General features: G+C 31.7%; 1 long non-coding RNA gene across 1 annotated transcript in view; it reads right to left on the bottom strand.

Annotated features, from left to right (window-relative positions):
• The window catches only part of LOC136796098 (uncharacterized), a 315,918-nt gene that overhangs the window by 232,066 nt on the left and 72,231 nt on the right, over positions 1-11,621 (bottom strand). The window contains exon 3 of the long non-coding RNA XR_010843798.1: positions 2,909-2,975. This is a non-coding gene — a long non-coding RNA (uncharacterized lncRNA). The remainder of the gene's footprint in view (positions 1-2,908; positions 2,976-11,621) is intronic.

Raw genomic sequence — 11,621 nt, 5'->3', positions numbered from 1 at the left:
TACATGAGTATCAACTCAGTTTAAACCGACGGTTTTTTCTTTCATTTGCTATCTAAGGAGATATAAATTTCTACCTTCTGTAAATAGGTTAACAAAGTATATTTATAAAAAATAATAAACAAAATTTGGAACAAAGCAACTAACCAACTTTTACGATTCGGAATAGAATACTAAAGCACACCTACAATTTTTAATGATAAAAGTTTTCTTTGTGACTATCATGGCAGGTCTTTATAGCTTAGGATACTTCCTCAATGTGTTCTATTATAGTCTACAGTCTGATACTGCCGCCCTTCTTCACCACGGGCAATTTAACAGGACGGAAGTGGCGTAGAGAAGGCGCCTTTCGAACTCTACTCCAATAAGAAGCTACTCCATCAGCCGGCAGGTAGGCTTACTACGTGAGCGGGAACGCTATGCTTTCCACGGGTCAAACCATTTTCTATATTAATCTTCGCAATAGAACTTTTCCAATTCACTCCGACCTCTTCCCCTAGCGGGAGGGGCAGGGGTGGGAGAGCGGGGGAGTTAGGCGATCCAGTAAATTGTGTCCCTACGTTTAAATCTTGCTGTGGTAAACGAATTTTACGGTTGAGGGAATCGTTATATAAGATGCCTTTAGGAAGACCCAAAAGCGATTAAAAAGAGGGGGGAAATCCAAGAATTTCGGTTTAACAGATTTTATTTTACTCATTGAAAAAAATTTTCTACAAAAAAAAATTCATAAAAGAAAATTAAATAACTGTTTTTCTAATACGGGGTTAACCTTAAACTTCTAAAACTATTATCCGAACTAATTATCTTTTGATGTTCTTCTTTAGTAAGAATGTATATAGCCAAGAATACTGACTATTGTTCTAGAGGTTATTTGTTTATAAACAAATAGACCACAAGCGTGCTCAATACTGAATGAATGATGGTCCAATATAATATAACATTAATAAATGCAAATAATAGTAAAACCATGTTCGATTTTCTACCGCAGCGGCCGTGAGAAGTTATTCTAACCCGCTTGAGAACAGGCCATAGTCTTCACGCTCTCTCACCTCGTCAGAAAACTATCACCACCAACGTGCTAATATTGTCAGTTCATTCTCACGATTTTTTTTATGAATCTGTCCCTGTCTAACAACATTTAATAGATTGTATTAATTTGTTATAGTTATAATATATTTGATATATTATATCACCTGATATAATATACCTTCCTATAGGCACCTGAGTGTTTTTTTATTTTTTCATAAAACAAGAAATCTACATTAGTGAATTCATTTTGGCAAATATAGAAATTGGCAGTTGAAAAAATACAGTTTTCTCCAAAAATCGTAATTTTTACGGGAGTGCACAGACAGAAAATAACAATTTTTTTTTATTTCTGGATACAAGCACCTAAATAAATAAGAAATAATGGAAATCTTTTAATTATAATGGGACTTCTAGTTATAAATAAATATGCCCTGCTCAAGACACTGTTTTCCGGAAACATTAAGTTTTCTTTCAAAATGTATAATGAAAAAAAAAATCTTGTTATGTACCGAAATTTTTGCAATTGAAGATCTTTTAGATCTCAATGTTGGTATCTGGAGAGGGAAAATAATCCACCAAGTAGGCCTTTTTCCAACACCTAAGTTGCTACTTAGCGGTTACCTGAGTTGCCGCTGTATACCAACCAAGGTGGGAGTGTCAGGATTCATTCTTGGAGACCGCCGTGAAATAAATATTAACTATACCTAGTGGGAATCAAACCCACGTTCCGAACCGGGCGCTGTGGGACCTACACCGTAATCCACCTTGCCGCCAAGTCTCTTATTTAGATCTTGCTAAGTCATATTTTCAGGCTCATTACAAGTAGCTTAAAGTTATTGCAACTGCTGGCTATAAACCAAAATAATACGGCGGCCATTTTGAAAAATCCGGCATATTAGGCCTATGCAACATTAGAGAATGGTAATCTTTCTAGTATCGTCTTTTGCAAACAGTTTTAGATTAGAATACATTAAAATATATTAGTTTATTATTACTAATTTTGTCTTAATAATATTAAGAATTATAAAATTATTATTAATATTATTCTTTAAATTGTACTGAACTAATTGTCATTTCAACTTTCGGAGAGGAATTTATCTGATTGGAAAAGTACTGATATTTTTTTATTAATTATAGCTAATTAATAATTAAATATGCACAAATAAAAAAAAACTACTGGAATGTCAGTTAATTTTTTTAAGTGATAAAAATCAAGTTATTTTTTTTTAATATAGCTGAGTATAGAAGCAGCTTATATTGAAATGTCAAAGGTACATATGGTATCTCAATGTATAATTAAATAACAAAAAATTGAGAGTGGCACTGGTTCATCCACCAAAATATCTTGCAACATAACAGTGATGACATTTTCGAGTCAGATCCAACCGATGTGCAGTGGGTTGTCGTAGGTTAAAAGAATAATGGTGGTCAGCCATCTATAATTCCTTCACTTTGTCGTCGGTTGTATGTGCTTCGTAGCATCATAGTTTTAAACAAAATTTTCGGTTTTTCGCAATATTGGAAAATTCCGTTAGAGATGTGATTCCTCCCACATAGATGGGATGGAACCATGGATCGAGAATGCTGTGACCTAGCGAGAGGGCTTCCTTTGGAGGAGGATTCAAGACCGCTTTGAGTGATATTTCCAGACAAACGCACAAGACTTATATCACGTGCTCTATCTATGATAGCTTGTATCTATTCATTTTTAGAAAAAGTTCAATTTTATTGGTTACTTTTTATATTTATTTACTTGGTTTTTTGCGCATAACAATAATGTGTAAACAACAATGTCACATTGATATTTTTATTATAATTACCTTAAAATTAAACTATATAGATAATTCATAAATATTATGACAGTGATGCTTGATTGACTTACCTATATACATGTTGTCTCCAGCAGATCTTATAAAATGGAAAACTAATGATGGATCGACCTCACTTACCTAAAAAAGAAACGTTCGATAATATTTTATTTGAATTAAGAACAAAAATATAAAAATAAAACTTAAATTTATATTACTACAAGCTTTGTGGATTCAGAAACTGTTTCACTTATGAAATATTGCATATTTTCTCAATTAAGGAAAATAGTAATAAAGGTAAAGGAGTTCATCTACAGCATAGTTACATAAATTATAAATATATCAAACAATAGCAAAAATATGTGAAGAATGAAAAAAATTTAAATGAAATAAAGAAAAATAAATGATTGTGAAACATTACCATTGCTATGTAAAACATTTACATAGTCTAGGGATCTCTGAACAAAAATTCACCCCACTCATAGAGGGTAAAATTAGGACTCCTAGAGATCTCACGACTTCTCTTCCAACAACGTTACTAACTATGAAAGCCAGTAGAGGTTGGTGGATGGCCTCATTACCACGGACGCTTAGGACTGTGGGGGAGAATCTTGCCGTTGCAAGAACTGCAGTATATGTAACAGCAAAAAGTCTCTATGCCATGGCCTATTCATCCTTCATATAGAATAAAGGGGTCACAATAACAGTGGAGGAATTCAAGTATGCTTTAAGAAAGTGAATGTTTAGAAAATATACTCAAAATATGTATAAACATTACACATTTGAACGCAGGAATGGATAACATATAGTATATATTGATAATTAATCCTTAAATAATAATTATTTATAATATAAGGAGATATCACTCCTTCCATTATAAACTCTCTAACCACTCAAATCCCCTTGTTTCTTGCATCCTCTTCCATTCCTGACAATCCTCTGAGGGGCCTGAAAAGAAGATGGCCACGAGACCAGCTAATGTAAAATGTCATTAGAGTGGTACCAATGCGTAGTTTTTCTACACGCCTGTAACACTCCAATTTAACTTAGATCAGATTTACGAAATGTATTATAATGTACAGTTGTAAATAGCAATAAATAAATATTTAAAAAAATAATAATTATAAATTCTTACATAATGGATTTTATAATAATAATTATATGGAATTCAAAATAGCAATTATGATTACACTTCTAGTTTATTACAAAATTATTGTGCAATATTAGGAATAAGTAATATCCAGAGAATTAATACTTAGCTTCATATTAAAATCATTCATTTTAGTTTGGTCGTTGAAAGGTTTTATTACTTGATGAGTTGTCCAGTTTCCAGTTCAGGACCATCATTGCAGTGTATGACGCGGTGTCTTTTCTGATTGCAGTTTTAAAAATGGGCATGGTAAGTTAGGGTTGAAATAGTAAATCTGTTTTTGTGAATCCTGTTAGTATGCTTTCCATACCAGCGTAGTTGAGCTATGATAAGAAGTATTTTGTTTAATTAGATTTCCTCGAGTAAGCTTATGTGACTGTATTTGGGGTTGAAGAGGATTTAATGGCTTCGTTTATATTCATCCTAATTAAATGATTTCAATGATTTTCCGGGAAACTGGTTTGACTGTTACTTTTATTACATGAGAGTCTTGCATTAACCATATATTTTCAGCTCCATAGAGTCGAGGTGGCTGTGAATAATTAGTTTGTTATGACTCCATTTTAAGATGAGAGGTACTCTACATGAGAAGGCCTCGACGACGCCTGTTCAGTAGGTTAGGTAGCTGGTTAGGATTTGACAGGATGTCTTTTACAAGAAGCCGTAATTCTTCGCAGGTTGCAAACTTCACCAGGAAAAATCCAGAGAAGGCAACGCGAAACAAAAGTCCAATGTACATTTCCAAAAATAGCGCTAGAATGTAATGATCCACTATGTATATCGTTACTCATCGACTCCGAAGGAGGTGGTTCCCTAATAGGGAAATTCACACTTTAGTTTATCTAGTTACGCTAACTTTTCTATTTGGGGCTATTAAACGCCATCGAGAGATGCCACGTCTAAGACGTTATCTTCAACTGGATCAGAAGATTATATAATATTCTTTATTGATTCAGTTATTACATTTAGAAATGTAATAATATAATAAATAGTTATATACAACTCAAGTTACATTATTTACAAGAAACAATACATATATCAATATAGGAAGTCTATGTATATATGTAGTGGTTTATGTTGCGGCAGCTTCATGTCGGCTAAAAATAGTTTTGGCGGCTTTAGTAGTTACGGTATAGACCTGCAGACAGCGGTGTCACTACAAATGGATAGATATTAGTACGTTTGCTCTTTGATACTAAGTTATAACGCATTTTTGAATTTTAGAAACTGTCAATTACAGGATTTTGGTCGTGGATTCACGGGTGTTTTCAATAAATCGATCCATCAGTTAAACCTATAAAAAACGTTTAATGACATACGTGCTTGCCCTGTTTCCAGTCTGAGTTGACAGCTTGCTCTTTGTTCAGGAAGATGTAACAATCTTTTCAGATAGGAAACAAAATCTTCTACAATGTCTCTTATGTCTGCTGGGCCTCACATTTCGGCCATATATATTAGAGTGCTTTCAGATATCTACCATATAATATTGTACTTCATATTATGTATTATAATTATATAAAATTAATATACACATATCACTTACTTTTCCTCAATAAACTTTATTTACTCCACTCTCATTCTAACCCTTTAAGTTTTAGGGATGAGTGATCGAGGTCAAACATGTAACATTAATTTAGAATTTCATTTGATGGATAGAATTGAGTATTTATTATTGTCCAAAAGACTTTTAACTGAATGGATTCAATGCGCCTAACTTTCAAAAATTAAGGTTCACTTTAAAGTTTCAATACAATTGAGAATTGTATCTTATATTAATTGCTTGTAATCAAATGAAATATGAGATGTTTTATACACTTCAGTATCAGCGAAAGCAAAATGTTAAAAAAGAGAAGAAGGAATAAGATCTGACACGCTTGAACAGCAATAAAATACTTACTTTATAGTGTTCGGTACTCATACATGTTCGATCAGCTGATCTCTTCAGTCAGCTGACATCGAAGTAACAGCTGAATCAGTCTGTAACTTATATAATTGGTCATATTGACTGTTAAGCTCTCGTATTTAAACCCAATATGTCGAATTCATGTTAGTTTTCTGTGTATGAGGACGCTAGCACAGCACAATCGTTTGGCCTGTATGACCTTTTAATGCATGTAGTTCATCATACTTGACATACTGAGATAAGTGATAACAATATTGTTTTCTATAGCTATAAGTCATGACCTTATTGATATATTTTGTACCTGAAAAAAAAATGCGACAGTTTAACGATGATTACGAAGTCGTAGTGCAATCGGGAGTATTTCGGGGGGTTTCGGTTTTTCTCTTCCAAATCGAATCTCTCTGCTTTTCATTTTTTCTCCTTTAGTTCTCCATCAAATTCATTAATATTTTGCTTTTCTCCATTGCTTATTATTGCTATTTATGAAAACTTTTAATTTTAATAATGGTACTATAATAGAGGAAGATGTTTTAAAACATCGTAATTTAAGCTTTGTCGGACTATTTAAATGAAGATAAGACCTAACGTATTTATTTATTCTGGGATTGATCCCTTAGAATAATATACAGGTGTCAAAATTTGGCTTTAGAGCAAATAATAATAATGATTCCATTCTTCAGGCATCTATTCAATTTCCCAGATCTTTTTAACCAAAAGGTGTATTTTGGATACTCCAATTTCATCACATGCTTTGATTAGTTCACTAGGAATATTGTCAGTTCTCGCTAGCTTATATGGTTTTAATTTTGGGATGGCCATTTCGACTTCCTCTTGACTCAGTTTTTCTATCCACTGTTCAGCATTCTGGTATTCAGTCAGAGGAGATTGGCAATTATTTCCCGCATTCAGAATGCTATCAAAGTTTTTTAAACGTATATTATTAAATTAATATATTATTATTTCGAGTAAAATACAAAATAAAAATGAAATTATAAAACTTCATAAAATATAATAAAAAATTGAATTTGAAAAGATAAAAATTAACAACAATAATTAATAAAATATATAGAATAAGAATAGAACAAATAAAATAAAATCATATGTCATACCATAAAATATATGGTGACTAACACTTCTGATAATAAATAAACAGAAAACAAAAATAAAATGCAATTAAACTAAAAATAATAAATGAAAACGTACAATTTTTGCTAACATACATATTTATGTTTTACATGTTTACACATGTATGAACGAAAATCTGAAACATAAAATAAAGGAAATATATAAACCTTATTTGAAACTTTCAATTGTTATTCTTCCGGGATTGGGTGGATAGAAGGTAGTCGAAGATACGTGATTTGAAGATTGGAAAGGAATTAGAACTACGCATAAAGGAGGGAATAGGAACGGATAAGGAAAGATCTACCGAAGGCTGCGGTTCGATGGGCAGTTACATATAGGTCGGAATGTATTGAGCGGATATTGTGGGATTGCAATGAGGATTTAAATTGAAGGATATTAGAGATGTACGATGGGCGGCAGGATTGAATAACTTGGTAGAGGAAGGAAGCAAGAAAATATTTACGACAGAAGGAGGGGTATAGTCACTTCAACTCTTCATAAAATCGGGTGACAGAGGCGTCCCTGGGGACCCCAAAGATGAATAGTACAAAGCATTTAATTAACCGTTTTAATTTTGCTTCGAGATCCTCAGAGACACTCCCGTAAACTACACAGCAATAATCAAAGTAGGAGAATATTAAGGAAGTAACAAGGAGCGGGTTTCAGAAGAAAGTAGGTGACCAAGATAATTTAAACGCTTTAGGGTGGAAAAGGTAGGACGAGAAATATTGGAGACGTGGTTTTTCCAGAAGAGAGTTTGTTCAATAGTGACACCAAGGTTTTTAACGTATGGATGGAATTTAATTGGGTTGTTGTTTAGGAATAAGATTGCCTTAGTCTTCTCTGCATTCAACTTACGCTTGTTAACTATTATTAACTACAATTTAATTCTACATTCACACGGTGAGCATTATCAAAATCTTTAGAGTTGTTTTTGAGACAATTGTAAATCAATTCTACAAAGGTTCACTTCTGGTTGGTCGATTTTAGCGAAAACGTTGCTGATACATTTCAAACACAAGCTCTTCTTAAATATATAATTTTAGTTTCGTACGACATTTTGTTTTTAGTTCACTAGCAGACACAAACACACAGACCATTACATGGGACTATGTTTTTTGGAATCAAATTTCTCACGATTGCAATACTATTTATTCCATACAAAAGTAAGTAAAAGTAAAAAAAGGAATAATTTTTAAGATAATGGAATATAATTGGATATGAATTGCTAAAATCTAACAAAATATAATCCAGGATCGGACTGTTCACAATGTTAAGTTAGAGCGGTGAATCTAACAAAATAAAATTGTGTTAGGTATGTCAAGTCAAAAATTATTGATGCTCATAGCAATCGTACAAAATACCCATAATTAGTTTTAAAACACGGTTTATCAAAGATATAAATGATTTTAAGAGACTATCTTTACTTTTTGGGGTGGGATAGCACTGAATTTATAACCCCTTGGCCCGGCTGTAACAGAAAATATATTAGTCAGCCGTGAATCGAATCAGGGGTGGGGAACTCCCAGTCACAATAAATTGGGTATCTGGCACTTTATCATATTAGGAGAAAAGCTTGAAGGGTAAGCGTAGACACTGACCATATCACTTCCTTTAATAATCATTAGTCAAGAAACATTTCGCCTAACTGGAAGTGTAAGCACTCAACCCAATAAACTTCTAGGTTTGTACAATAGAAGTACATATTTATTTTTTCTTTAACTATGTAGCGGATTTTTTTTTCTATTTTTTATCTAAGATGTTAATGTTCACTGCCTACAACGATTACACCAGGAAAGTTTGTATTAGGTATATCTTTCGTTCTATAAAAGTAATCTATAGCGTTTTCTCCGATGTTCAAATTAATTTCTTTGCTACTATCTTGTATAATTGTTATAAGATTTTCCTTCGGTTTAAAAGGAATTCTCTTTATTTCGATGTCATTTGAAAATTTTTCTTGTTCTAGATAGTTTAATTTTTCTTTGATGACAGTAAATTCATTTTTTATTTGAATGATTTTATCATTAAATAAATCGAGCTTATCACTATTTTTTTTAATTTCATTTTTCATGCTAGTAATAGCATTTTTATTTTCTTCTATGTAATCAGAAAAAATACTTAGTTGTGTTTTGAATTCTTTATTATTTTTTCTGATTTCCGTAGTCAGTTTCTTGAATCCTTTTAGAAATACTATCTTTACTTTTTGGGGTGGGATAGCACTGAATTTATAACCCCTTGGCCCGGCTGTAACAGAAAATATATTAGTCAGCCGTGAATCGAATCAGGGGTGGGGAACTCCCAGTCACAATAAATTGGGTATCTGGCACTTTATCATATTAGGAGAAAAGCTTGAAGGGTAAGCGTAGACACTGACCATATCACTTCCTTTAATAATCATTAGTCAAGAAACATTTCGCCTAACTGGAAGTGTAAGCACTCAACCCAATAAACTTCTAGGTTTGTACAATAGAAGTACATATTTATTTTTTCTTTAACTATGTAGCTGATTTTTTTTTCTATTTTTTATCTAAGATGTTAATGTTCACTGCCTACAACGATTACACCAGGAAAGTTTGTATTAGGTATATCTTTCGTTCTATAGCAGTAATCTATAGCGTTTTCTCCGATGTTCAAATTAATTTCTTTGCAACTATCTTGTATAATTGTTATAAGATTTTCCTTCGGTTTAAAAGGAATTCCCTTTAATTCGATGTCATTTGAAAATTTTTCTTGTTCTAGATAGTTTAATTTTTCATTGATGACACTAAATTCATTTTTTATTTGAATGATTTTATCACTAATTTTTTTAATTTCATTTTTCATGCTAGTAATAGCATATTTATTTTCTTCTATGTAATCAGAAAAAATACTTAGTTGTGTTTTGAATTCTTTATTATTTTTTCTGATTTCCGTAGTCAGTTTCTTGAATCCTTTTAGAAATAATTCGAGGTATCGACTTACCTCGGTCTCTTTAAAAACGTTCTCCATTCTTAGGGATTTTCTTGTATCCTCATTGCACTGTTTGCACAACCACTTTTTATTTCCTTGCTTAAAAAAAGAAAGTTCGTCTTTTGTGAGCTTGACACAGGCAATATGGTTCCAGCTATCACAATGTGAGCATGTGTAAGACAAATAAATAAAAAGTATGTATGTACATTCATATTGTTAATTTTTTTTTTTACACCATTTTTCTTAATATTTTCTGTTATCCGAACACCTCCTCCCCCCCAGTATCAATTAGTTCAGATCTCCGAAATTACCCTGTATTGGTTACCTACAAAATTTTCTTATCACCATTTTTTATGTTTATTTTATTTTAAACCGGTATTATCATTAAATGACTTTTTTTCAATTTTGCGATTTATTCTTTTCAATAACTCTGTGGTAAATTAATTAAAATCCTCTGGCCAGCTGGTTCGTGTTATTCTCACTTTTTGCATGTTATTTACTGTCAGTAAAAATTTCATTGGAGCACACACTCAGGATAAGGAGGAGAGGCCAAAATGAATGAGAAGAGAAGGGACAGGAAGCTCCATAGAAATCTAAAGAAGTAAAAATATATGAATATAAATAAAAAAACAAAAGAATTATCAGCAAGTAAAATTATAACAACTTTTATTATGCTAATAATTTTATTCATTCATCTGAAAGTTTAAATTCAATAGTCAAAATTTAATTTATTAACAATACTAATCCATACTGTACACTCTTTTGGTGTAAAAACCACATAAAATCAGTTTTGTTTGTACTAATTAATCAAGAAAAGAGATTTGTTTGTTTGATTTTGTTTAGTTGCATAAAACATCATAGATCATTAACGCCATTTATACCTTAGTTAATTGTTCTTACATTTGTTTAATTTTAATTTTTTTAAAATTTTATTATTATTTGTTGTCTATCCGATGTTATATTTGTGATAGTAAACCTTTTTATTTTAAAAACTGAAACACCAATTTCACTGTTTTATCATCATCTCTGAGGGTTTTTGAAATATCCGGGTTTAATCCTAAGCTCTTGAGGTGTGATGTGAAATATGGGAAATCTGTAAAGAATTCTCCTTTTTACAATAAAAAATTTATTTCAAATCCCATTACAAAAAAGTCCACATCAGTCATACCAGCAAAAATCAATTAGTCATAATTAAATATAGGGGTATAGTACAATAAACCCAATGAATATTTGGATAAAAAAAATCATTACACCAATATACATGGGGTCCAGGTATGGGGTATGTGCTATTTAAAGGTTTAAGAATCTAAAAAAGTAAATTATTCATTAGCAATGTGCGCATTATGGAAAATCATTTACAAAATACAATATTGTGTAAACGGTTTACAAACATGAGTGAGAATTATTTTTCTTTTAATTACTAGAGACATGCGAGCTCTGGGCAGAATGGTGGGCGTTACGATATAGCTCGATACGTGGATTTATACTAGCGATCGAGCATTTATAAACCAGTAAAATTTTAAGTTAATCAAGAAGTTATTTTGTTTTTGTGTAATAATACATACTTTCTTATATTTATTGACAATGGTGATAAGGATCTTAGTGTTCACTCACACCATATTCACATCACACAAATACATAAATTAATCGAAAAAAAATA

Source organism: Halyomorpha halys, unplaced genomic scaffold (assembly GCF_000696795.3).
Source record: "Halyomorpha halys isolate HHAL.00 unplaced genomic scaffold, Hhal_1.1 Scaffold358.1, whole genome shotgun sequence".
Classification (NCBI taxonomy): Eukaryota; Metazoa; Arthropoda; class Insecta; order Hemiptera; family Pentatomidae; genus Halyomorpha; species Halyomorpha halys.
The sequence above is the reverse complement of the archived record's forward strand: the minus strand, read 5'-3'. Positions and strand labels throughout refer to the sequence as shown.